Source organism: Corvus moneduloides, chromosome Z, assembly GCF_009650955.1.
Source record: "Corvus moneduloides isolate bCorMon1 chromosome Z, bCorMon1.pri, whole genome shotgun sequence".
In the NCBI taxonomy this organism is placed as follows: Eukaryota; Metazoa; Chordata; class Aves; order Passeriformes; family Corvidae; genus Corvus; species Corvus moneduloides.
The window spans coordinates 60,380,021-60,407,880 of NC_045511.1; the positions used below are offsets into that span (position 1 = coordinate 60,380,021).

A 27,860-nucleotide genomic window follows, 5' to 3' on the forward strand; every position below is an offset into this window, starting at 1 on the left:
TCCGCAAGTCCTTCTCCCCAGGACTGCTCTCCATCTGTTCATCCCCCAGTCTGTGTTGACTCAGGTGCAGCACCACTTTAACACCTTTGGGATATTTATCTGGGCTTCATACACTGATACAGGGAACAGAACCTGCAAAAGAAACCCCAAAACCCCAAAAAAACTTGGTGGGAAAGAGCTGCCTGTTTTTTCTTCACTTACCCAGACCCAGAGTTCAGAACCCTAACTGCACCAGTGCAGCTCCCTTGTGAGCTTGACAAACCTGCAAACTTTTGAAGTGGAAAAGAAATTTTGTTCTTTTTTTTTTCTACCACCACTGCATTTCACTTTACAAATGATTTGCACATTTACAGTATTATACATGCTGTTGAGTATATCAGATGAAAGTGGACAAGTCTGTGTATTGGGTTGGGTGAAATTTGCAGGGAGAGAAATCTTTTATGAGAAACATAGTGCTTAGAAATCAGCTTCATTTTTTTTTCCGTTTTAAATTTCCTTAGATATTAAATGAATACACATTTTCTTCTAAGACATTTTAGGAGTTTCATTTCCATTCCATACATTTAGCTGTAAATACCTAGCTGGTTTCTATGCAGCTCTACCGGACCCAACTCTCTGTTATCCCTTTAAAAAAAAAATATTTAGAAACATAGTTTCCAGAGGAGGATTTGGTCAGTGCAATTACTGTAGCAGTTTTTTTATATAGTTACTACAGGAGGCCTGAATGGACAACACTCCGTGGCCCTCTGGATCTCAGAAACACTCTGCAGAGGTGAGGATCCGATCTGTGCCTGTAACCCCGGGAACTTAATGCAGTCGCAAGCCTTACTGAGCTGATGACATTTGTTTGCATACCATCTGCAGTAACCTGAATGACTGGTTATTCTGGTCTGGAGAAAACAGCACTGACATCATGTGATTCTGGCAAAGTGAGCCACACTGGATCCTGGCCTTTGAATACCCAAGGGGCTGGCAGCAGTCTCAGGGGTTGGCCGGCAGCCCCATTGAGCTCCCTAGTAATCAGTTGACTGCTGGGCTGGACAAGCTGCCCTACTTTCTCTGACAGGCTCTGTCTAAGAGAATGACGGGCAGCCTGCCACTACTGCTATTTAGTGGAGTTACTGAAGATTAACTGTTTAGCAGCTCCGTGCTGACAGTGCTTCCCTTTGAAGAATGGGTGCCAGAGAGGACTTTATTGAGGAGGGATGCCACTTCTTTTTCTCACTTGTTATATATTTTAGTCTTAAGGAGCAGGAGTTTCCGTTTCTTGTTTGTTTTTTTTTTTTTTCTTCCCCACTGCCTTTCTTGCCAATTTTCAGAGAAATGCTGTTGGATTTGTTTTTCTTTGAAGTTTCTAAGGTTTGTTTTATTTTTAGTGAAATGTGACATTCTAGTAGATATTCAGCACTGCTAAGTTCCTACACTGCTGAAATCCCTGGAGGAAAGATAGACAAAAGAAAAGTCAACCCTTTGAAAGGCCAAGAACATTTAGTATTTATTGTGACAGGCATACTCATATATATTTCTTTCAATAAAAATTTTGATGTATCCAAGTGGGAAATTGAGCGTAGAGGGAGAGTTATATTTGTGAATAGTTTTGAAAATCTGATTGTCATAAACAGAAGACTGTTTGCTGTCAGAATTGTAATGAATAAGTCATAATTATAAGCAAGAAAGATTTTATTAACAACCTGACTGTTATCAGGTGAGTTGGTGGAAATACAGTTCCAGTACTGTCCCACATAAAAGAAAGTGCTAAAACTACTTCTGTAGAATAGATATTTTTTCAGTGTGTATTTTGTGTAGTATTTTGCTTGATAGTCATATTTTTTCCAAGACACATTTGTCTTGGAGTCAATAATAATATAAAATAAGCCACTGACAATTTTTAGATAAATTTCTAAAATAGGGAGTTTTCTGTGTTACTATCATGATTCAGAGGAACTAATCCAAATTCTTCTGAAGTTAGTGGAAATTTTTATGACACTTCCCTCTCTGACAATTATGAGAAACATAAAAGCTTATTATTTTGTGTCTTTCTATTTCATCTGTTACATGTGTAGACACAGTGTCAAATCTGTATGTAGTGTAAGATGGCATATCTTTGCATTCCTTATGATGCAAGTTAGCTGGTTCTTTAGACTGGTTGCATTTGAAAATTATTTTCCTATCTCTTAAGAAAATGGCAGGCAGAGAAATTCAAAGATAAAATGACATTCTGAGGACATCTTTGGAAGGTTTCCATTAAAGTATTTTGGAAGATCCCATCTTTTTGCATGTTGCGCTTTCCTGTCCTTTGCTATGACCATAAAATTTGGACTCCACTGACTTATAAGACATTTCTCTGAACAGTCCAGTCAGTGAGGGGCAATTTGGGAAGAGACTCCCTACTTTAAGACCACTTAAAATGAGTGTATTTTGGTATTACTTTTGGAAGTCTTTCTCCTCTTATTCTCTAAAACTTTTAGTAACCTTATTGTTAAGCATCTTTGGCTTAGGTCATAATTAGTTCAAATGTCTGCCAGACAGACAATGGCTGATCAGTGGACTGACCAGTCATTGTGAATAACTTCTATCAACTGTCTGCTAAGAGATAACATGTTCTGAAACCCAGTCATAAATGGGACCCATTGCTGTTAGGAGATGCCTTAACTCTTGGCAATATATATTTTTATTTCACACAGCATACAAATGAGACACAGTTTCCTTGTTCATGAGTGAAAATACACCAAGAACACAAACAGCAATCTCCTCTAAAGATGCCTATATTTGTTTCTCTGGCTCTTGTGGTCTTTAATTGCTTTTCTATCATAACCACATCTTCACTTTGAAGGGTCCGGGCATGGCAAAAAATTTTTAGTGACAGCATTTTTAATTAAAAGGAAGAGTACAATGCTGTTTAAATCCCATAAATATAGTAGTCAGTGTTTGTGAGTGTCATTCACTATGAATGAAAAAGCAGACTGTTCATACAGAGGTAAGATGTACATGTGCACTAAAGCTTTTAATTTGCTTGAATCTTAATCATATTACAGGTTGCCAAGATACTTTTGATGGATATTAATAGCCAGATTTGAAAAGAGGATTTCTTGCATACTCAGATAAACTTTCCCGTGTGGTGTATCTTTGTGGGGAGTGATAGTAATCTGGAAACTCATGAAGACTTATCATCCTCTAATTGATATGGTCCTATAGTGTATTTCTGTGTAATTCAAAAAGGTGAAATTGATTCCATATTGCAGCATAAGTGCTGATTTACGAAACCTATTTTAGTTACACATTTCTGATTCTCAAGACATGAATTTACTCAATTAAAGAAAGTGCCTACAAATTAATTTCTCTGCCAGTATAATTTTGAGGAATTGTCACTTGAATTCTCTCAGAACAATTTTTTGTGATTATGATGAAGGTGCCTGTATATCATGGCAAAAGCACGCTGTTTATGTCTGCATTATTCAAAATCTGGTCTTAGACAAACTACAATAGATCACTGCAGGAAGGTTTCTTCAGCCATTTAGATTATTATATCCTTTTCTCTCTTTTCTTTTAGATTATTAAACCAGAAAAATACAGTGTTTCAGTGCACTGTTACTCAGTGAATGTTCATGGGGGGATGGGGAAGAAAAGTGGAAGAAAATGAAGAAAATATAATGTGGAAATTATATTTAATTTTTTTTATGAAAGAATAATTTTTATCAAATATATATGTTCATAGTCATGATAATGCTAAGACTTGCTACCATGGATTTAAGCTGCGCAGATACTCTACATTTTGCAGGGAGGGAAGAGTCTGTTGGACTTGTCTGAGTAGAAATCACCTGCATTAGCTAATTTTATTAAAAAATCCCTAGTTTCAGATATTTGTAGATATTAGAGGTATTCCTCAGTGATTTACCAAGCCACAGTGCACTTCTAAACATGACGGTTTATAAACCTTTCAATTGCTCCATTTCAGCACTTCAGCAGGAAAGAGTGTTTCAGATATAATTTAAACATTTTCTTGAAAGTATTTTCCCTCCATTTTTATTGAACAATGAAATGTATAAAGTAAATTTCCATGGAGTAAAAGTATGTTGTAAGGTCTTTGACTGATAGAGAATAATTGCTTTGTTGATTGTATATCCATGCATGATAAGATATGCATAAGAAGAAATCTGGTACAGAAGTATAAATAATACTTATCTTTAAGCCAGCATCTGTCATCTGCTTCAGCAGACAGTGTTTTCTTTCATTCCTGCATAAAAAGAGCGGAGAGATTTATGGAGCAGCTTTGTTTGTGCTCTGTGATGCTTAATCAATTTTTATTAAATTCTAAATTAAAACTTGGCTTTCTTCATAGTCTTTTTTTATTTTTTCTACAAGTAGACATATCTGATGTATAGAACAGGAGAAAGGCTCATGACAGCCACAGAATTTATGTGAAGGTGGGAGGACTTGAGTCCTGAACTCCTGAACACTTTGTTTTCAGAGGGGCTACTCTCAGTCATTTTTCAGAAGTTATGTTGATATTTCTGTGACATTCATGAATATGACAGAACAACCTATAAGCTATTAATATCTGGACTCCCTTGTTGGTATAATTATTATTGATCTTTGCAAGAAATCTGTGAAGGAATTTTATTTTTATTAATTTGCAGATGGTATGTATGGCTCTGCTAATCAAACTATGTTTAAAGTTGGCTTTCATCTTTATGGCAGTTTAAAACGTTAGCTAATTCATATTATGCACTGTGATATGTAAATAAGTAGTGTTATCTCCATTTTTCAGATGAAGAAATTAAGGTAAAAGTGCAAAGTTACTTAGTCAGGGTCACATCTCTTGAAAGAGGCAGAATATAGGCTGCAGGGGTGCTTTGGTCTTTGGCTAAAATCATATCACAAATTACTTTAATAAAGAGTAGACACATCATATATGCAAATTTTATTTTCAAAGTTCAGATACATGAAATAAATGAGTCATCTGAGACAAAAAACTTGTCTTAAAATTTGATAGTTTGGTAGTTTGTTCCAATGCATTTTGTTCTTGCTGATGCTAAATTGATGTTGTTTACCTTCACTGTATAGTTCTTGCTGTGCCATTCATGTAAAATTGGCGACCTCTTTATGACCTGTTATTTTCTGTCTATGAAGGTACTTACACGTGCTACTTAAAACACCTTTTTCCTTCTTTTTGAAGAAGTCTAGGACTTATTCTCTATCTTCCAAGTAAGGTTTATGTCTCAATCCTTCTAAAATAAGAAGACAAAATGGTGTTTCTTCTGCTTTCCTCTTTATCATAGAGCTACATCATAATTTATCCTAGATCATAGCTGGGAGCTTGTATTTCGGTTTCATGATTGAAGCCTTTCAGTCACAGGTTTTAGGAATATAGTCCTCCATTCTTATTTTTCCCATCTAAAAAACTTGTGGGAAAGAACTGTAGAGGAACTGTCTGCTCAGTGTATTCAAAGGATTCTTAATTGATAATAAAAAAATTGCCTCTTTGGTGTGTTCAAGGGAACTTGGAAAATAGAAATGTAAAAAGAAATATTTTTGTTTACCTTAACACCTCTGCTTTCAGAAAGGTTGGCTTGTGTCTTCTACATAGTCTCTAGTATGCACCAGTCTGTCTTTGAGATTGTTTGTTCTCCTCACTCTTCTGAGCAGTGACACATTAATGACAAAGTGTGCTGAAAAGCAAATCTCTCAATCCCCAAAGCTGCTTTAAAAGACCTCTTTCAGTTTATTCGTGTTCATTTCAAGAAATACAGCAGGTGGTAATGTGAATTCCGTGTGGCTGAATGCATTAATTTCCTTTGGTGAGCTTTTTAGAGAATCTGAGAAGATAATTTTGGTGAAAACTCCTAGGAAAGCAGAATACAGCCTTCAGGGTTTTTGTAGCTCAGCTCATAATCAAAGAGATGTCAATTCATTTTTTGGTGTCCTTTTTCCTTTTTATCCACTCGAAACACTGCTCGTTATCTGTTCTGAACGCATTGCTTCTGTGTCCAGTGCAGCAGCAGCAGCATGGAAAAAAAAAACGTGGAGCTGAGAAACTGGAAGAACTTAGAAAGGAAGAAAAATAAAGAGAAGTCTCACTGAAAATTTAAAATGGAAACAGGATGTGAACATGATGCAGAAGAGGGCTTTCATGATACAATGCAACTGTCTTTGTAGCTGCCCAGCTATATTCTGTATTGCTGTTTGCCAGTGTTCGTGGTTTTTTATTTTGCATGAACATAACACAGATCTAGTAAGTTTGTGTCTATTTCACGTGGAGTAAATTTAGACTAGATGAAATGAGTTTTTGGAGCCACTGCCAAATGAGGTGGTGATGATGGCTAGAGAGGTTTGGAGTTTGGGAATGCTTCTGACTGGAGCACAGCACATACTGCATCATGCCTTTGACCATGATGCTTTAGACATGCTGCCAAGTGTTTCTAACAAGATAGTGCTGTTACTGCATTTTAATTTTCCTGTTGCACACAGTACGTTTCCTTTTTTATTTTATAAACTGTGCTCTCCATGGTTTTTGTACCTTTGTAAACAGTTCTGACTATTTGATATATTGGCAAAGTATGAGGGAATTTGTTGCATATTACTCCTTGTTATATGACGTTATACACTCCATACAGTTTTGATAGTGTGGTCAGCTTGAGTCCCTAAAACATGCTAAAGACATAAATAGAATTTGATTGTTAGGTGTTGGCCAAAAAATAAAACAAAACAAAGGGGGCATTATTTATATCTTTTTAATGAGCAAGAAGACAATCATCAATATGAGAGTCATAGGATATGTAATGATGTACCTTAACAGCAGTTGGATCAAGATTTTCTAAGAAAAACAAGAGTTTAGTCTTCTGCTTTGGATAGGGAGAACTGGAGTCTTCTTTTTCATAAAATGCAAAACCTCTAAAATTTAGTGAATGTCATTGAAATCTCTAAAAGTATACTATATCAGTCTACAAACTATTTATCCATTTATAGGCTGAAATTTTATCTGTTCAAAAGAAGAACAGTTACGTCGTTTTTACATTTGGAAATGGTCATACAAAACATCATTGAGCCTATGCTATAAGTTCTCAGGTTATAAAATCTACAATAATACATTTCAGTAATGTTAAAAAGGGTATACTGCGTTTTAGCCCAACTAAAATGCATTGTTTTCTTCCTTTAGTTTTTTCCTTTTTCAGTTTTTAATGCTGCTCTTATAACTGAGGTCTCCATTTGAAGAATAAAGTTCTCTCTGCCTGAATGAGGTCTCTGTCCTGTATCTGATGGTGGTACCTAATGATTGTGCAGGATCCGGCAGTCACCATAGGTACCTTCGAGAAGATAAGATTATATTAACTGTGAATGTTTGTAGCTGCAGAGGTTTGTCATACTCGGCTTGAGGCATTTCTGGGATACTGAGCTTCTGAAATACTGAATATTTTGATTTTTGGGGCCAGGCTTTTGTCACTGTTCACCTTAGAGGCAGCCGCATAACACAATTTCTAGTGACATAAAACAACAGCAAACTTTTCAATACTTTTTTCTGTAGGACTTTTTTAAATGCTGTGATGTGCACCCAGTATCAGACCATGTCAGCATGCAGCCACAGCTCTTGTAATGTTAATCTAGTCATCCACATCATAAATAGTTTTGTAGGCTAGTAGGAATAGCAGGGTCAATGCTGTGTGATGTGGTTTTGGCAACACTTCCATTGTTTCTTCATGCTTATGCATTGTGTAAAAGGTATCTGTTACCCCTGAAAAAAATATGCTAACTGGTACGTGAAAATTTACTTCTTGTGGCTTGGCTACCTTAGTTACTATTGTGAATAACCTTCCTATGTTTGTATTTGCAAGAGTGGTTTTCCACTCAGAAGGGTTACTGAGTCACCATCTCAACCTGTACACCTTCTGTCTTTCTCCTCGACAACATGGCTTTGACAGGTCAGTTCAGTGCTGGGCCATCATAGCAGTAGAAAAACTGCTCACCACAAGTGATTTCCTGCTGGTGGGTAAATGTTATTACAGAGCTGGAGATTAGGAATTGAAAAGAAAAGTTAAGGACCAGGACCTCTCTCTCGAGTAAAGCATTTATCTGAACGCCTTTGCTGTTTCTGTTTCTCTGTTGCTTTTCTGGGGGAGCTTTTTGCTGTTGGGTTTTTTTTTTTTTTGTTTTGTTTTTTGGTTTTTTCCGTCTTCTGGTAAAAGAGTGAAGAATAGGTACAGAGTTCCAAAGCACTGACTCATGGGACCACAATGAAGAATTAGGATACAGCCATTTCCTACCTTTGTTTGAAATCAACCGAATGACTCTGGCGGATGCGGCCCTCGGCTGCAGGGCTTGGTGGAAGGAAATGCTTTTCATCTTTATGGAGTATGGAAAGTTGCTCAGTGATTACTTTGTGCATCACATATGGCAAGCATGTAAAAGGCTTTGCCGTGTGTTGCTATATACCTCATGGCCACCTGTGGCTCCAAGGTTATTGACTTCAGGTAAAATACTTGCCAAGTAGTTAGAAAAGTGTGGCAAGGGAGGTGAGATAATGAATTCTAAGACCACTGTCCACTTGCACTCTTTCTGAGGCTGTTTTACAGGTGTAAGTAAAACGACACCAATTCTTCTTTGAATCTGAGAAGCACTGTAACAACAAGATGAAACTAAGCACAGAAAAATGTATTTTCTTGCCTGAAGTGATGCTAGGGGTTCAATGGTTGCTCTGAAAATAGTCTGTACGACTTTGTGCTCCTATTTTTCTGCTCTGAGCACTTAACTCCACTTAAACGGGTATGTCTTAATCTCAGAAAAGAAAGCACATTTGCATGTAGTAAGAGTACGTGCCTTAAAACCTTCCAGCTTTCAGAGTAGGTAACTCAAAGAAGGACTAAAAGGAACAATGGAAGTACTAAAAAAAAAACTATGAGAGTTGAAAACTTACGTGGTTGTGTATTTATCTTTAGCCTTGAAATTCATTGAGACTCTTTCCATTATATTTTTTCTGGTGTCTTTTATAAATGACTCTTGTGACCTTTCATTTAACGACATGACACAATTTTTCAAATTTTTTTTTTTTGTTTTTAAACTGTGTATAATTTTTGGTTTAGTGATTTCAATTATATCTCAGAGGCACAGTGTTTATTGGTGACCTATCATTCTTTTCTTAACCAGCGCCTTATTGGCATGTGCAGTCGGTGTTAGTGAACACATTTAAAGGAAAAGAAAAAAGTATAATCTTGGAAATTCTCCAAAGAAGGGTTAGGAAACGATGTACGGACAAATGCTCCTGCTTGGAACAAAATAGAAAAGGGTCCCTGGTTCATGTATTTGTCTGTATGTGTTTCTAGTTTTTGTTAAGCCAAAATTAAACACAGTAGAGTTCACTGTTTGCTAATCACCATGTGTTTACTTTCTCTTCCAAAACCAAAGTTGCCAACCAATACATTTCCTACCCAGTGCTATGAATCTGTCCAAATAAACGTGGGAAGGAGTAAAACAATGACACTGTATGAAAATACATCCTCATTCACTAAACAGAGTCCAAAAATTTTTGTGAGGTTTAGCAGGAACAGAGAAATGTGCATCATATGGGCTTTCTAGCACATGAAAAAATAATAACGTAACATGAATTATGTTCTCAAGAAAAACATCCTGTGATTTACAGAGATGAACATTGATTATTTTATATCATGCTCCCTCTGTAATCCCTCTGGGCCTGTGCATTTTGTGTTTCTTGTGCTTTTATGTTAATGAGGAGGGTAAATGTCTTGCAGAGAGCAAATGATCAATTCTATCTACTGCCTCAATCACTAAAGTTTACCAGCGTGTCCTTCAAAATGAATTTTAAAAGGACTTCCGTCACAGATCACAGAGGCAACAGCAGAATCATTAGGTGCAAAATCAGAACCATAGAATCATCATGGAATATCCTGAGTTGGCAGCGACCCACAGCAATCTTTGAGTTCTGTCTGTACACAGGAAAACTCCAAGAGTCACACCATGTGCCTGACAGTATTGTCCAAACATTTCTTGAACTCTGTCAGGATGATGCTGTGACCACTTCCCTGGGAGCCTGTTCCAGTGCCCAACCACTCTTTGGTTGAGGAGCTTTTTCTAATATTCAACCTGAACCACTCTTCACACACCTTCATTTTTTCCTTCAGTCCTGTCACCATTCACAAGAGAGAAGAGATCAGTGCCTGCCCCTCCTCTTCCCCTCACAAGGAAGCTATCAACTGCAATGAGGTCTCCTCTCAGTCTCCTGTTCTCCAGGCTGACAAACCAAGTGACGTCACATGGCTTACACTCCTGACTCTTCACCATCTTTGTGGCCCTTCTTTGGATGCTCTCTAATAGTTTAATGTCTTTCTTTTATTGTGGCACCCAGAACTTCTCCCAGCTCTCAAGGTGAGGCCGCCCCAGTGCCAAGTACAGGGCAACAATCACAGCCCTGGTCCTGCTGGCCATAGTATTGCTGATCCAGGCCAGGATGCCATTGGCCTTCTTGGCCACCTGGGCACAGCTGGCTCATGTTCAGCTGCTGTCAATCACTACCCCCAGGTGTAGTGATTTCCACAGTGCTGTTTTCTAGCCTCTCCTTTCCCAGTCTATATACACAATCAGAGTTGCCCCATCCCAGGTGCAGAATCTGATACTTACCTTCTTTAAGCTTCATACAGTTGGTGATTTCACAGCCCTCTAATCTGTCAAGGTCTCTCTGCAGGACCCTTCTACCCTTGAGGGAGTCAATAGTTCCTCCATTGGCAAACTAACTTAGTATACCTTTGAGTCCTTAGGCAATGTTTTTTGCTTGTATAACCAGCTAATATTGAGTAAAACAGTCTTCTATGAGTGGCAGAAAAGAATCTGTACCATACAGCTGTCCATCTTTTTCCACCAGTCAAATTCAATTAATTCACAACATATTTGGTCTGTGGTAAAATTTATGATGATGTCAGCAGGTAGTTCACAAATGAACCAAAAGTAGCTTTTAACCACCAATATTGTCTGTCACTGAGCTGGAGAATGGGAGATGACTTTTTTCAATACCTCATGCTGTATTACACGTATTGGGTGGAAAATAAAAAACTATGCAAAATGCATGGAAGCAGACCATGATGTGAAGTTTAACGAATCCAGTTCCTCAGGAGCATACTGATACATTTTAGATCTCATCCAAAGGAAGAGACTTTCAGGAGTTCATCCCAGTGTGTGCAAAACTTAATGGGGACCTATACTTTGAAGGCCCTCTGTTCTTTATATGCAGTCCTGAAATGGCATTCTGCCCTGGGGATACTCCTTGGTTGTCCTTGGCAGCAAGTCAAGCAACTGCCTCTTTCCACCAGCAAACCACCTACTTGTTCTCTGTAGATCCAATTTTTGAACCCCATCCAATGTGTGATACATTTAAAAGTTCATGCTTAAATCTTGTGACTTGCCAAGCAAGGTGACAACCTGGAAATGTCTGATGTTGCACTGTAACAACCACATAATTCCCATACTTCATCTGTGGATTTTCTTTTGAAGTGCCATGGCAGCTGCAATTACTAGTTCTGTTGATATTTCCTTTGTTTTGAAAAAAATTTTTGTTGGTGTTTATGAACTTGAATGCTAAGAAAAAGTGTTTCTGTCACAGTTGGAAACATCCTTTACAGTGAGGCCCAACTGTTGTGTTAGTCTGCAGCCATGCAACCTGGAATAAAAACAACAAGAGATACGAACTTCTTATAGTACTCTGTGAGTGGGAGACTCAGGCTTTAAAGCTGAGCAATTATCCCTGGCATGCCTAGGAGTCAGCCAGCTCGCTGTTAGTCACAAAGGGCAGCAAAAATGCTTGCCCAAGCCACGCTTAGGGCTTCTATTCCTTCCTCTAGCTGATACATTCCTCAGAAAGTGGTTTATGGGGGACTGAGATTGAATAATTCAATGTATACACAAAATCAAGCTTGCTGAATATTATTTTGATTACATGGATAATTTAGAAAATAATGTAAATGTAGTACTGTCATCTGGAAAGCACTAGACTTTTTCACATGGTCAAGGATAATTCATTACTTGTAAGACAATTTTAAGTTATTTTAAATATTTTTTGTTATTGTTTGTTTTTCCCACATAAAGGAACACTTACATTAGTGGAAAATTTAGGAATGTGCTATTTTCATCTCTGCTGAAGAACCTGTATGAATAGAAAATAGAAAATGCTTTTGCTGCCCATGAGGGCAGCAAAAGCTTGAGGACAATGCACCTGTGATTCCTCTTGAATATTTAATAAGGATTTCAAAATATTTTTATTCTTACTTTAAATCACAGTTTTCTATTACATGATGTGAAATTCTGGGGCCAAGAAATATGTGAACAAAATCTTGATGACATTTGATAAAAACAATGCTCAAAGCTCCTCCTTAGCTACTCTACTTCCTCTATATTTGAAAAATCTCTAGAAATGACAGCTGGGATCAAAATTTAATCACACTGGGCACTGTGCAAAGCCAACACAGACATAATATCTGCCCTAAGGAGTTTATGGACTATTTCAGGGCTTGATGCCAGGAGAGGGTGTAGCAAGTAGTGAGAACAAGGAAGAGGTAGTAGTTCTAGGAACTTGTGACTATCCTGTCTTGCAAGATAAACACTCTGCTCAGTGTCAGCCTCATTCAGTGAGGTTAAGATGCAAACAAAAACACTGGTGCATTTGCTAATCATGGCTAGTCATCTGTCTTGTGACAGGCCTGGTGAATTTATGAGCTAGAGCTACTGTCAGCTCTATTTCTCAGATTTTATTATACTCACTTTTGGGCAGGAGGCTCTGGGCCTCAGCTTATTAACCCCTTGTTTATAGTCTGGTTTTTGATATATCTACTCCTACAGAGGAGCAGTGCTGACATACATTTTTAGAACTTTTATTTCCAAAAGAAGAATATTTTTGTAAACGTAACAGTTGGGGGTTTTCTTTTTCCCTTGCATTTCTGATAAGATGAGAAATACTTTCCCCATGTGAACATTTCAGTCAGTGGGAGTCAACTAATAAGCAAGCATACAGTGTATCTAAAACAGATAAACCAATTTTCTGGGTACAGGATGCTGTGTTCTTTAGCTGCTTTCACTCCCCCTTTCTTTGGCTCATTTGGGGAAGGAGGCAGACTGCTGACAGATCATGAACCACTTCAGGAAGGCATTCTCTTTATAGGGCATCCTGAAGTATGTTCTCAGAGCTCATAGAAACTCAATGCCTGCTTTATTGCCCTGGGCAGGTAGGAATGGCTTGTTATCAGAGGATCCGTTAAAGAGAGGTCACAAATTCTGTGTGCAAGTGTATAAGATGCTACAGTAGAGCTGTGCTATGACCACAGGGATTTTTCCATATCAGATAGGATTCAGTGGTCCAGGTCCACGTACTCAGCTCTTGGTGCAGCACTCCATGTTTGATAGCAGCTGGTGGAATGTGCAAGAAACACATTAATTGACAGTTAGAGAATAACCTGCCCATAGGGGAAGTTGCTTTCGCAGCTTGGGCAATTAGTGGTTTTCTTTTGCCTTTTAGCAGGAGTTGGCATACTTTGTCTTTAGTGAGCAAGCAGTTTAGTTTGCTGAATAAGAGCTTTCACATGGCTGTGCGAAACTTTGTAACTGTGTTGTGCTCTTACTTTCAGAGCTGCCCTGTGCCACTCATAGGTGCAGTTGAAATGGAAAAGCGTAAGTTGAGAAAGGTCAAAGCAGAAAGGCAAGATGCATTTTAGTGAGACATAAACAGTAAAATCTATATGATTTACCCTTTTTTTTGGACTGCGTTTTAAGCATTTAGGCCTTTATTGATGTAGTGTTCTAATCTAGTTCTAATCCTTGGGACTGTGATACTAATCAGTAAATGAGACCAACATCTTCCATACCTAACTCTCTTCTCATCGGATGTCTCACTGAAACATGCATTTCAAACGCTCCTACTTCCACAAACCCAGTATAGATTGGCAAAGGGGGTGTTATGTCACTTCTTTGGGAAAACATAAAAGGGCTAAATATCTCATGAATATGAGAATTTTCCTGAAACTTAGACTAAATATTCAATTTTTAATTTTTTTTTAGATTCCCAGCTTGTTTACACTATATTTTATGATGTACCTTGTACTTTCACTATTTGAATGCTTCAAAACTCATTTGACAATCATCAACTGACCTTTGAATTCCACAGCTGCAGTCTAATGACTGGACCTAAAATTTTCAGATTGATTGTAATTTACATTAAAATTTATAGCTACCTCACTATTATTGCAAGGTCATGTGGAAAATACATTTTCACGGTATCCATGTAATTAAAGAGGTAATATTTGTTGAGTAGTTTTGGGGGACAGTGGCAAATGCAGAGTTAAACAAATGACCAGTTTATGTTGAACTGAACATTCAGTGTTGATGGATCCTTAATCTCTAAACAGATGGTTTACCACAGTCCCACTGTAGTTCAGAAGTACCTCTTGCATGAGAAAATGCAGTCATGCAGAAACAGTACAAACACTATTTGCTGCTGCTCCTTTTCTCTCTCTTCTTCCTCCTCTTTTTTTTTAAACAGAATGGAATGTTAGTTTAACTTTCATGCCCATAATGCCTTTTGGCCTTTTTACCTAGGACTTCTGTTTTGCTTCTAAATTAAGTTAATATGATGGATATGATGGACCCAAAGACATTCAGTATGAACCGATTATGAACTCATTTTCAAGTTTGACTGTTTTGTTACTATCAGAAGACACTTCTTTTGCTTCATGTAACTTCTCAAATCATGGCATTTCAAATTTCTTAAGTCTTGTAATACTATAATTTATGAATAAGAGAGAGAAGAAAATAGAGATATTTTAGCTCCTGCTTTTGTTAACCCATTTTTGTTCTATGCATAAAAAGAAACAGGTCTCATTACTCAAAGTTGAAGATCTGCCAACTTGTAAGGTATTCCTTTTCATATGAGGACGATTAAGTTCACATTTTATGCAAGTTCCCTAGTATGCACCTTTGTCTCTTGTCATACGGCACATAATTACTGCATTTCACTGCCAGCAATCATTCTTAAGTTAAAACCATCTATAAACCTCTCATTAGTAAAAATAAGATAATGAAAGTAGGATGTACACCTTCAAAAAGAGAACCTACTGTTAAGGGAGTTAATCTCCTCATTGCACAATAAATAAAGAATAAATAATTTTCACTTAGGGCTTTTCTTTCACATGCAATCAAAATAGTTTATGATAATAGATCTGCTGCCAAAGGCTTCATGAACACAGAGTTTTTTGCAGATGGTGTTGATCTTCCTTCTATACTGCGTTCAAATAAGGTAGTTTTTTTTAAGTCACAACAGTTGACCAGATTTTGGTGCTGCTTGTATTACAGAGGGTGGAGAGCTCCTCCATACAGACAGTGTATTACAGAGGGCTCCCTGCCACCTATTTACAACCTCAGCCAGGATATAGACTGTTTTCTGGACAAGGAGAAGCCCGTGGTCAGACCAAATTATCTCTAAAAAGTTTTGTCCTGAACTGTAACTAAAGCATGGAGGCTGACATTGGCCCTGAGAATGGTTGTTGGCAAGTGTGACATTATTCTGTGCCAGGCAGAGACTTGGTGTGTATTCTGGTATTACCTCCCATATAAAAACCATATTCTCTTCCAATCCAGCTCCATCAAGCCAAAAGACAAAGAACTGGGAAACTAGATGTTTTTTCTTGTTGTCAAAGCTTTTCACAGTTAAGAGGGAAGCCTGAAAAAGTTTCAGTGTTCCATGTTCCAGTGGGAATTTCATTCAAAATGAAAATACAGCTAAGATATCCTCCATGTCATATCAACCTTTTAAATGGCCTTTTCCTGTAGAAGGCCTACTGTGGGATCACTGGCACCTATGTTTGGTACTAGCATGTAGTGGGCTGCTATACCCCTTGATGAATTTGCACTTTTAAAAGGGACAGCAGAGAAGAAGGCAAAAAAGGGATAGAGGAAGGGAGGGAGGCTGGGAGGGAGGAATAAAGACGCTGCAGATCCAATACAATAAGGAATGATATGAGGACTGAACTGTGTTCAAAAGTAGTGCACCGTTGTGTATTGTGAAGTCTATGACATCCGTATTGTGCTTATAGGATCACTGCACAAGATAAATCTCCAGGAAGTATTTTATCTTGGCTTTGGAATTCACTTGATATTTGTGTTTAGTGTATGCAAAGTGAAGGAAGGTCAGCTAAGTGTCTTGGTGTCCTGTCACAGTAGTGTCACCAGGAGAAAAAAGTGAAGAATAGAGTAGAAATAAGTTCAGGTGAGACTTTCAAAATTGACTATTGATTTTAACAGTAGAACTATGGGACTGCAGCCAGGTCATGAGAATGCTTTTACAGCCCTGCTCTTGTACCAGAAGACGGGTAGGCTAAATATACCTGAAAATTCAGGAAATAGGTTTTCTGAGTGAGGCGACCCAACATTGTGTGGCTGCTTTGCAGGATTTTCGTACGGGATTTACAATGGAAGCACACAACCAAACAATTTTCAGGTAATTTTTCAAAACTTTTTAGCACCAGGGATAGCTTTTTATGTATAAAAGCTCTGTGTTTCAAAATCAAAATTAGCAGACAAATAACATACTGAAGCAGCATACTGAAAGTTAGCCATGCCAAATTCCTCCCCTGCCTCCCCCAAAAACAGTTAAAAAATCTATTGAACAAAATTTTTTCCACATAGTGTCAAATAGGATGGAACTACAGCAAAAAAAATTTCTAAGAAACCTGAAATTGTAAAATATTAATTATAGTAATGATGAAAGATTCTAAATAAATTAGTTCTTCCAGAAGCCATCCATGAGAAATTATAGTGGGAGCCAAACCACAAGCAATTTTTTGCCTCTTTGAAAGATTTAGATGGAATGCTTTCCAAAACAGGGATGTGCTTGAGGGAAAAAGAAGAAAAGTAATCTTGTTAACCAAAATAAGTAGAATTCAAAATTACTTTTGGAGCTTTCCCTTTCCCATTGAGAGAAAACAATAGGAGGGGAAATGTTCCTAAACTAAAATTTGGTTCATATGTAAAGTACACTTGCCATTGCAGGGTCGTCTTGCAGTTACAGAGTGGGAATATTCTCTAAGCTCCCTAATTTTATTCTTCCAAGTAACGTGACTTGCTAATTCTATCAGAACTCTTTGTGAATAAGAGAGCACATGAAGTTGGTTCTTTCAGGTGTGTGTGGTATGTATCCTAGAGTTATGAAGCGCTTTACAGTGAGAAATATCAACTAAAACCAGCTACATTGCACTAATGACTTTTCTCCAGGCTCTTTGAGTTTAATTACTGTAACCAGTAGCAAGTGCAAATATCACTTCAGTGTAATAGGTCACCTCAGGTCCAATTAGCCTACAACATGTGCAGAAATCACATAGTCAAATTGCTTGGTCACTGGTTAAGAGGCTCTCTGCATTTCCAGGAAGTTTAAATCCCCACCTGTTACATAAGCCAGCATCAACTTGCCTGCTAAATGTGGGCACTTATATTTGGGATTCATCAAAATCTGGGAAGCAGTTATTTCTTACACCATATTTATGAACAATGACAAGACGCTGCCAGCTGGTGTGTGTAAAGTTGTCTAGACCAATCTAAGAGCAGTATGTTTTTGCATCTTTTCTTATGGCAGCTTTGAAGGCCAAGGAGGCAGACTGGATAATTTTCCAGTGACTGCTAAACGACCTCAAATTCTAGTAGAAATAATGCCTGCGACCACTACAGCTTTGGCGGCTGTGACAAAAATACAAAAAAAAAAAAAAGAAATTGGTAGGGTCCTAAAGCACTTACTCTTTAGGACAAATGTTGTCTTAGAGAAAAAGGAAGTTTTCTACCTAGGTCTAATATTTCATAATTTTGTAATGTGGAAATTTTGAGTTATCATCACAATTACACAGTGCCGATCACTCTTTGAAATATGATCATGAGCTAAGATTTGGAGGTGTGACCTAGTGGGGTAGGCAGTTGTATCTGCAATGCATTCTACAGGGTTCCCTAGTGAAAGACTGCACGATGGAATTTCTTAAGTTTGTTTTCCTTTTTAAACCACATTTACTGACATCTTTTCAAATGCATTTCTATCTTGTGTACATGTTGAATTCTAGATAGCTGTACAGTTGTGTGATATAACTTGGGTTTTTTTTTTCTCCCTGTACTTTTTTTTTTTTACTAGAAGGGAGCAGTCCTAAAATCAACATCCAAAATTCAAGCTGTCTGTAGTACGGGTGAAAATCCTAAACAAAAATACTGGATTCTGAGAGGGACAATGCGTGGGGATTTAGAAAAGAAAGGAAAAAGATGATGTGAGGAAGATATGGGATGAAGCAGACTTTTATGAAAGAGAAAGTTTTTTGTAAGAGAAAGGAAGTAGAGAAAGGCAGAAGAACTGTAAAGGAAAGTTATATTATGAGGGACCTAATTTATTCCATGAGGCATAAATGTTTTGACATAGACTGCAATTCCATCTCTAGATCAGAGGACACCAGCTGATACCATGATTACCACAAATTGAATTCTTTAGTTCTTCCTAATAAAAATTACCTATAGATTTATTGGGAATATCCTTGTCTTTATGCATAATAAATATTCAAGTCATGCTGAAAAATAACTTAGAGCGTAGCTTTGTAGGCAGAAATATTTTATAATGATTATAAATGCCTCTCATAAATCTCTAAATAGCATACAGCCAGTTCCCCTGGGTGATCCCTTGAGCAGGCATATATACTACTATTTTTAAAAAGATTATGTGGGTAAAACCACTAAAAGTAGCACGGACACAGTTCATGCTAATATTTTGTCACTTTGAGGACTTACTTCTCTTTTAATTTTTTATTTTACTGTGTGCTCATATCTAACAAGTGCGCATTTAAAGAAAATTGAGTTTAGCCACGTGTAGTAAAAAGATATAATTCTACTGATCTGCTGAAAAAGAGAGGTAAAGTTGTAATTCCACAGATCTCTCGAAAGAGAAGTCAATTTCAAAACATGTTAAAGTTTCCACCTCTTGCCCCACTGTGCCACCATATTGTAGAAAAGGAAGATCAGTGAGTGAGTTTATTTATTATTTTGTTTTACACCTGGATACGAGTGTCTGTGGGGAGGATCATGACTCTCAGAGGCATCTAGGCAAACTGTGACTCATTAGACATTCCTGAAGTGTGGTGAAATGGAAAAGTCAACGGAGCGCTGTAATATCTGGGTATAAGTTACTCAAGGACAGTTAAGAGTATAGTGTTGAAGGATTAGCATTATGTGGTACATTTTCCATTTAATTAACTAGATGATGCCACTCCAACTACAGTGGTATCTGTAGAGAAATAAATCTCCTATCAATATGCATGTTTAGAGCTCCCAAGCCAAAAGCACAGCTTACTCAGCAAAGAGAAATTGCATTTCTCTTTGGAAATGAATGGACCTATCTGTGGCACTGCATAAATAACCTTGTATTTTTTGCAGTGAAAAGTCGCTCGCATCTCCAGAAGATGCACTCATCCATGTTTAGGGAAAGTATGTTAAGATTCTGCATTTCTTGTTGAACCATAAGTAGGCGTCAGGATAATTCTATCACTGAATAGACGGAGGGAGCAGATTCTCTTCTGTGCTGGCTGCTGTCTGTTCTTGTATCCCTGCCATGCCTCCTTAGCCTTGCAAAATCTCTGGTTTTTCATTGGGAACCTCAGTTTCATGACATTTTCCCCCTTATGGAGATTCCAGCTTTGTTGTCTGAGCACCAGAGTGAATGGGTCTCACTACATCTTCTTCCTGTGCTAATCAACAAAATGTCATTTGCATTTTTTGCACTCTCTTCTCCCAGAAACAAAAGAGAGAACACCAAGTAGCTCCAAAATGAGAGAGGGATGGGATGAAAATAACTTCCATCAGTTTCTGCTCTCCTTTTCCTTCACCACCACTGGAGCTGATAACAGGCATAAAAGAATAGGAGGCCCAGAAAAAAGGTTGATTAATTCAGCTGATAAGCGAAGGATTGGTTTGCACAGGTGTTCACCTACATATTTCAGTTTATTGTGGTTTTTACTGGTGATGGTGCGAACTTGAGTTTGCAGGGCTGGCAGTTAAGGATAAGTACAACCATGTCCCATTTTGCTCCTCTGATGAGCTGCAGTCTAATGGCAGTCACGTAATAGCTCTGCACATTGCTCTATCCTGTGATTTTAAAGAGCATCCTTAGATAAGCTGCTCTTGTGGAAGGCCTCTTCCATTGTTGGTAAATGGTACTTGAGGCTGTCAGCCAGTGCTGAAGACTCTGGTTGCCCTCCTGACTGACATCAGATATGTTTTGGGCATTCAGTGTTATCAGGTACATGCCAGGAATGGCTAACAAAACTGGCAGGGACTAAGAAGATCAAATTTCTGTGGTTTGTGCCCAGGATGCACCTCAAGAAGTCTCATTCGTAAAAGACATTATATTCATTATATTTAACCAGCGAGGATTGTTGTCAAGTCATCTGAGGATTTCTTTCCATGCAGCTCATCTAAGAGTGATAAACCAAGACCTGACATAATCTTTTCACAATACAAACATCATGATAGAAAAAAATATGCGTTTCTTTCCTTTGTTAAGGAAAAAAGTCTATACTGTTTAACACAGGATCTTTTCCTACTACTATTTTGCATAGACTGGTTGTTATCAATGTTATGACAAGAGTACCTGACCTACGAATCATTCTCTTTTGCAACCATTCCAGCATTCCAGACTTCTGACAGCAATCATTAAATGTATAGTAATAATTTTAAAGAACCCCAAGTAAACAAACAAACAAACAAAAAACAAAAAAAAAATTGAGAAGGATCTCCTCCTTTATTTTCAGCACAGATCAAGTGCCTTCACTCTTTTTTGCCTCACACTGAAAAAGAAATCCAGGCAAATAAAAATTGAATAGCAAAACCCCCACTGGACTGATCTACATCCTTAGAGTGGTGTGAATGATCACTTGGAACTCTGTCATTCTGGGAGACATGACTGCTCATATGTGTCCCTTATATTATTGTGAAGGTGAGAGTACTCAGGATGTACAACCTCTGTGTTCCATTTTGGAAAACAAATTGCTTATTTAGAGTGTGAAAAACTACCCAGGATAATTAATTTTTTTGAGATTTCTATCCTCTCTTACAAGTTTCTATGCCTGCACATTGTGGGGCTGGGTATGCTAAAGGAATATGATATGTTTGGGAAGATGAACATGTCCTGTGGTTGCACATAAGCTTTTCCAGAAGCTAATTGGAGGGAATTTTTAAAAACACCTTTCACAGACAATCTTCTGCTCCCCTTCAAGGTGGATGCTGGTAGAAAAAATAAAGAAATTCGACTGTTTTTTCCTAAGAGCCCAAAGACTGGAAGCACTTCAATCATGCCCAGCCTAAATTCTGATTCGGTTTCTCTAATAGACGGTATCTTTTTTTACAGTGGCAAGGTTGACAGATATGTTGATACAATTTGCAGATTGTTTTCTGTTTGAAAGTTTTTTGAAAGGCACAGGTGGAATATCTTACTTCCTGCTTAAATTATTCCATTGAACTCCAATATGACTACTCGCAGGTTAGATAAGTATGCAACAATACAGATTTATTACTTAGACTTATAAACTGTGGCGTCTGTGAGTTGTGTGCAGCTTAAAAAGCATATCTCAGAGATGGCTGACATTCAGTTGTGTGTGAAATGCAGTTTGTGGGCCAAACTTTGCGCTTGTCTGCATAAATCTGCTTCAGTTCAAATGAAGTCTGTAGAACTATTCCTGGTTTACCCTGGAGTCATTGAGGGATGCCATTCATTTCAAAGACAAAGTACATTAACAAATGTTAAGTTCTAAAAATCTTTGGAGCCACAGAATTTATTAGCCATTTTAACATCACTGTGTCGTGTCTTATTTTCCATCCCCAGCCAGTGGAAAATCTTTAGATAACCAGGTTGCTGGATGTAGTTTGTGTCTAAAAGGTGTGATTCTGAGCAAATATATTTCATACTGTTAAAATGGCTTAGGTATATCTCCAGGTGGCAAAATGGGATTTTGAAAACTACCTTATATATTGAAATTGAAGTGTTAGGCTGTCTTTGATGCAGAATCATCATTGCTGCTTATGGATGAAATGGTTGGTGCCCAGTGGAAGCTAAATCAAAAAGAATTTCACATAGTTGTGTCACAGTTATTTTGTAAGCTTTTGTAACTTTTTGTAGTGAGGTCTGTTGGGTTTCCCCCTTGGCCTCAAGGACCCATCTATTTCACTACTTGGCGTCCTCTGAAGATACTGCTAATTTTCACATATTTTGTGGTTTTGTAGTGTGGCAAAGTCCCACTAGGTGCTAGACAAACAACTTCTGTATTTGTGATTTAAACCGCATTTGCACTGGGCTGTCAGAGGTACAGGATTAGTATATCATTCCAGCTGATTGGTTGTCCCTCCCAAATCCTTCAGGGAGATTTGTACACTGGAAATTTCAGGCAACTTTCAAGTTTTTAATTTGAAATAATCATCAAAATACCCAAAACTATTATTACAACATCAGTGAACAGTCTGTGGCATTTTAGTTGTTTTTCTAAGGAGTGCACAGTCTTTTGTTCCACAAGTTGTTTTCCGTTTGCTGTTCCTTACAAAAACCTCTTCAATATGCTGTTTTTTCAGAATATGTTTTTAATCAAAAAGTACATGTTGATGTTTTACGATAAGGCAGGAGGAAAGACTGGCCACACCCTAAGGAAAATGCTCTAATCCTACAGCCTACTTGTTCCCTTGCTTGGAAAATCTTGTTGGCTCTCTGAATATTCAACACCATTCAAATTTGCCTTTTGCTCTAAAAAGGATGCAAAACACTAAATCCCTTCTCCAAAACCGAATGCTTGTAATGTTATGAAAAGGGAGAACAGATGGTAGCATAAAGCTTAAGGGGAAAGTATAGCACTTTAATTCAAATTGTTTGACAGAGCTAAAGACAGCCACTTAGTTACCAATTGCTTAAGTTATTTATGCCCCTTTGTGTAAAAGAAGAAAACAAGGAAATTAAAATGTTTTGTACATTCAGAGAGAAAAGGGTAAGATAAGGCAAAACGGTAGTTTATTTGATTATGCTGCTTGCTAATAGTAATGCCCAAAATGTGATGGATCTTACTAAGCAGCCTTACAGAATCATTAGAATAATTGAAAACTAATTGTATAATAAGTTATCGTATAATTTTGGTTTCACAGTGGACAAGTTTACCCTGTTACAATGTGATAGCCTACTAGGAAAATATTCAGAGCTTCATAACTTGGAACCTTTTGGAATTTTCCTTCCACTTTTAACTAAATTAGTTTTGCAGTTCCTCAGGATTTAGATTGTGATTCAGTGCATTAACTTGTCCCCATGCTGCTTTGATTGAACAGCAAAGCATCCATTACCAATGCCATATCCAAAGTGACGTTTCCATACAGACTGCCTGCTGTTTCATTCATAACCACAAGGCAGCCCAAAATGACTTTACCTCTTTTTACAACTTGCAAGGAGTTAATGGACTGTGCTGGCCCCCTGCCAAAACCTTTAAGAAACTTTATTAATGTGTTATGAGGCTGGGACACCATAGTGCGGGATTTTATTGGTTGCTCATTTTAATGAATAAAAATATGTATGCACAATTAAAACCAGGTTTTCAAGCTATTGCCTTCTAGTAAATGTTAAGTCTTTGACAATGATATTCCTAATGTTTTCTAATGACAGTTTTGTATATTTCTTTCCATAATGCAAAACTTTGCTCTGCAAGGATAAATTTATGTTGTGAATGTTCCTTTCCATGCTAGCACCACCTTTGGCCCTGAGAGTCCTCCTTTCTGATGGAGAAAAAGAAGTATTGAAAGCTTCTGGTTGGACTTTACCATAAAAGACTGTGAAGGCTGCATGACTGTGGAGACATAGTCAGTCTGTACACACTATATTAAGAGCTAACACAATGTAAATAGCTTCAAAATGAATGCCAGCAGTCAGTTACTGGTAGGCTGGTTGTCTGATGTGATTTAAGAGTTATTTTGCAAACATTTCTCAACAGGCGATGGTTCCTCTTACCCATCTTTAAAATTTAGAATTCACTCAAACAGTGAAGTAAGTAAGACTAGGTGATACACTCAACAAGTTCTAATGCCTGGGAACAAGAATAAAGAAGGTTCATTGCAGAAATATATGTGAACACTTTATTAAAAGCAGGCTGTTTCATCACTCTTCCTTCCATCATTAAAAAATAAAAGTGATCACTTAAGAGTCCTTGTTCACTAAAAAGTATCCCAATTTCCAGTCCCTGGATACTTTTCTCTGAAACCTATGAATACTATCAGGGAAAAAAGTAATCATAGATTTAATGGGGATAACAATAGGAAATATAGAAAGAAATGTGGAAGTGAAATTCAATAGTGGATGGAATGAAGAGTTGGTAGCAAAGCAGAAAGTTTAAATAAAAATGCCTCAGTCTGTTTAAATAGTTTATTATATTAGCACATGTTGACAACTGTTGATTTCTCATAAAAGTTTCCATTCTGCTTTCAGGCCTCTCATTTGGACTTGAAAATTTCAAATCTTGATCTCTTAGAAAACAGTCATGCTTTGCATATAATTTGAGCAAAGAAGATGACAATGGTTTGCATGTATAAGGAGACTCAAAAAGGACAGTCCTTGGTATCAAAACAGCATGATCTTTTGACTTTTGTTTACACTATTTGCCTGTGAAAAATACCTTGAGATAGAAAAACTGTATGCTGGGGACCCTGAAGAGCGTTGCACTGATTATTTTATGTTTGAGGGACGTGCACAGCATTTTTGCAGGAATAGTGCTTCGGAATCCCAGGTGTAGCTCAGCCTAGATTCCTCCTCCCCTTTAACCTCTAATACAGTAGCTGTCTATTGTGATGTCTATTGTGGACATGTCTGACACAGCTGAAGTTGGCCATGGGCATATGTACTTCGTGAACAAAGCTCTCAAGGAGATGCTTCATTTGGTAGGTCATCTTCAGCTGAAGATTGGAACTCAGGAATATGTTTTCCATGTAAAATGGAGGCACCCTTCTGCTAATAGAGATTCTATTAGAAAAATTAAAATTTTTGGTTTAATTTTACATGTACATATGTGCACAGGTGCTGCATGAGTATCAGTACAGCATGAATTTGACTTCTTTCTAAGTTTATATAAAGCCTTAAATGCATGAATATTTAAGACATTACATTCACTTGATGCACAACTTTAAAAATGGATTACAAAAACTACAGTGCATTTGGCTCAGAGAGCTAAGAAATAAAAGGTATTGCCAACACCGATTGTGACACCTTGACTTTCAAGCATCTATCTCTGCAACTTTGTTTTTTGCATACAGCTTTTTTATACTTCAGGCAAGATAGATTAGAAATCTCTGCATGTGTAGAGTAAAAAAATAATGAATTGATGTAAAACCCAGAATTATCTTGTGATAACTTTTATCTCCTTTTTTAGAGTAAAGTACACAATTCAGCATTCTCTTCCAACAGATTTTTATGGAATTTAGCCATAAATTCCAGCCACCAGCTAAGGAATTCAAGGAAAGTGAAGGTCTTATTCATAACACTTATGTAAAACTGAAACATCTTTAGTAATGCTCCTGATAGAAGAAATATTTTAAGTTTTCCTGCCTTGGAAATTTTCAACAAAAGGAAGACAATGTAGGAGTAAGTGTAAATAAAAATAAAATACATCTTTATCCCTCTTTCCTTTGAACACTTCAGCAACCCATGTACCAGTGAAAATGTGAACCAATTGGTAGAGCTTTTCTAAATACACAGGTGGGACTGCTAAAATACTGCTAAGATACAAGGATGTTTCCTACAGCATTAAAATTAGAACATGAGTATAATGGAATATTTTTTAATACTGTAAATGGAATTTCACCATCATTTGAAAGCTGGAATAGGTAAAATTTGTCCACTTTGGATTTAGTAAACCTGTTTGCGGTAGCATGCAGAACCCAGAGACTGGGGATGCGAACTGATTTTCTTACTGCTTATAGCATGAATGTGCTGAGTTACATGCAAGTATATAGTAGTCTTTTATCCCTAGTCACTGGCCTGGTATCAGGATGGCCAGAAAAAGTGAGCTGGACAAAGCTGTTCTTGTATATCTGGTTTTGGTGTCTCATAAATGAACAGAATTGTGTTCTTGAGCACTTTCAATATTTCTTTCAGTCCAGGGGAAGTTTTGGGATTCCCAGTAAACTAAGTACTTGGTGCTTCCATGGAGGAAAACGGCCCGTGTTTGTTCAGTGTTTAAAAGACTCAGTGAGGATGAGAAATGGGGAACAGATAGACATTTATTTTTAAAATACGTATGTGCATTTGAAAGGAAGAAGAGTGGCACAATAATTACAGAATGAAACTTCATCTGTAGAGACTGTAAGCAGCAGATAAGATAGAGAAAATGACATGATTTTTTGAAGATGTCCCTTTGCATACTTGCCTGGTAAACCTAGTCCCTTTCTAGTTTTGTCCCCTTTTTTTTTTGGTAGAGAGCAGTTTAGAGGTACACTTATTAAATATTAATAGAAGAGATGCTCTTTGGAACCTTAACCCCAGCTCACTGGAACCTTACAAGGACATCAGTATTACACAGCTGTGTGACTTTGACCCTGATTACTAATTAAACAGAGGTGAAAGTCACTTAATTCAGAAGCATGTTGAGCAGAGAAAACTATCACAGTGCATGTCGTCTCTATTTAATGGGGCAAAAATTTGCTCAATAGAGTCGAAAGGATTAGAAATGAAATACAGTTATATAAATAATTGACTGGGGTTGATATGAAGTCTTCTGATACAATGTAGCCACGGACAATAAGCAGTTCATGGATCAGTTGACTAGCATTTTCACAAAAAGCTCGTATTCAAATGTTATTATATAATGCTAGTTGATAGGGAGGCTTAAGAGCGTAAAATAGATAGGGGCAGCACCCACAAGACAAGCTTTGTATTCACTTAGTGTCTGTAAGGTTGTAATTCTTCTACTAATGGAATATTTTTTTCTGGTGAGGACACTTTCTATTTTCTTTTTTGTTCCAAGTGATGCTAAAATGCCTGTAGAGTTTCATTTTATAAAGGAAATTCAATGAAAATGTCATGATGCACTTTTCAGCTGTCACTACCCAAGCCACCAGAATCTCGTGAAACTGCCCAGCAAGCGATAGGAAAGCAGTGAAATGCCTTTGCTCGGGTTGTGTACAGTTATGGTTGAAGCAGAGTACAAGGTCTAAGGAATCTCTCAATTTGTTTGTTTTGATGTTGGACACAAGGAAAGAAGAGTCTTCCGTCTATTATACAAACAGAACAGGTAAGGTTTTCTAATTCTGGCCGAGGGTGGCATACCTTGGTGAGGAGGTCCACCTCAGATAAAATAGGGACTGTCATCACAGCAAAGGCTTGAGATGTTTGGAAGGGTTTTGTACATTTTGCAGGTTGCTTGGAAAAGAGAGTGATTTTCTTTTAAAGTCAGCAAATGCAATCAGTGGGAAGGAGGAATTAAGTGTCTGAGGCTTTGCTGGTGCCTTGTGCCTGAGCACAGAGTAGGTGTGCTTTGCAAAGGTCCCAACGTGTGTGCTCCTGGCACAGGGGAAGCATATGATGATTTCTGCATAACTTAAAACAATAAAGTAAGCTTCTCTTCAGGAAATTCCTCCTCCCCCCTTTTTTCCCTGGTGATGGGATATGTGGAGCAGTCAGCATGTCGTCTAACTCACTGCCATGTACAGTGTACTGGTGAGCCTGCTGTGACCGACCTGCAGTGCCAGCTCCCACTCTTGTCTGGAAAACCAGCTCCTTACCTCAGTTAAAAGAGTCTGATGGTTTTAGAACCAGTTTTGGCTTTTGCCCTTCACACAGGAAGACACTAGAT

At 37.6% G+C, this 27,860-nt stretch overlaps 1 protein-coding gene across 13 annotated transcripts in view; it reads left to right on the forward strand.

Moving 5' to 3' along the window:
* Positions 1 to 27,860, forward strand: part of NFIB (nuclear factor I B) — a 266,491-nt gene that overhangs the window by 148,913 nt on the left and 89,718 nt on the right. The window lies entirely within an intron of this gene.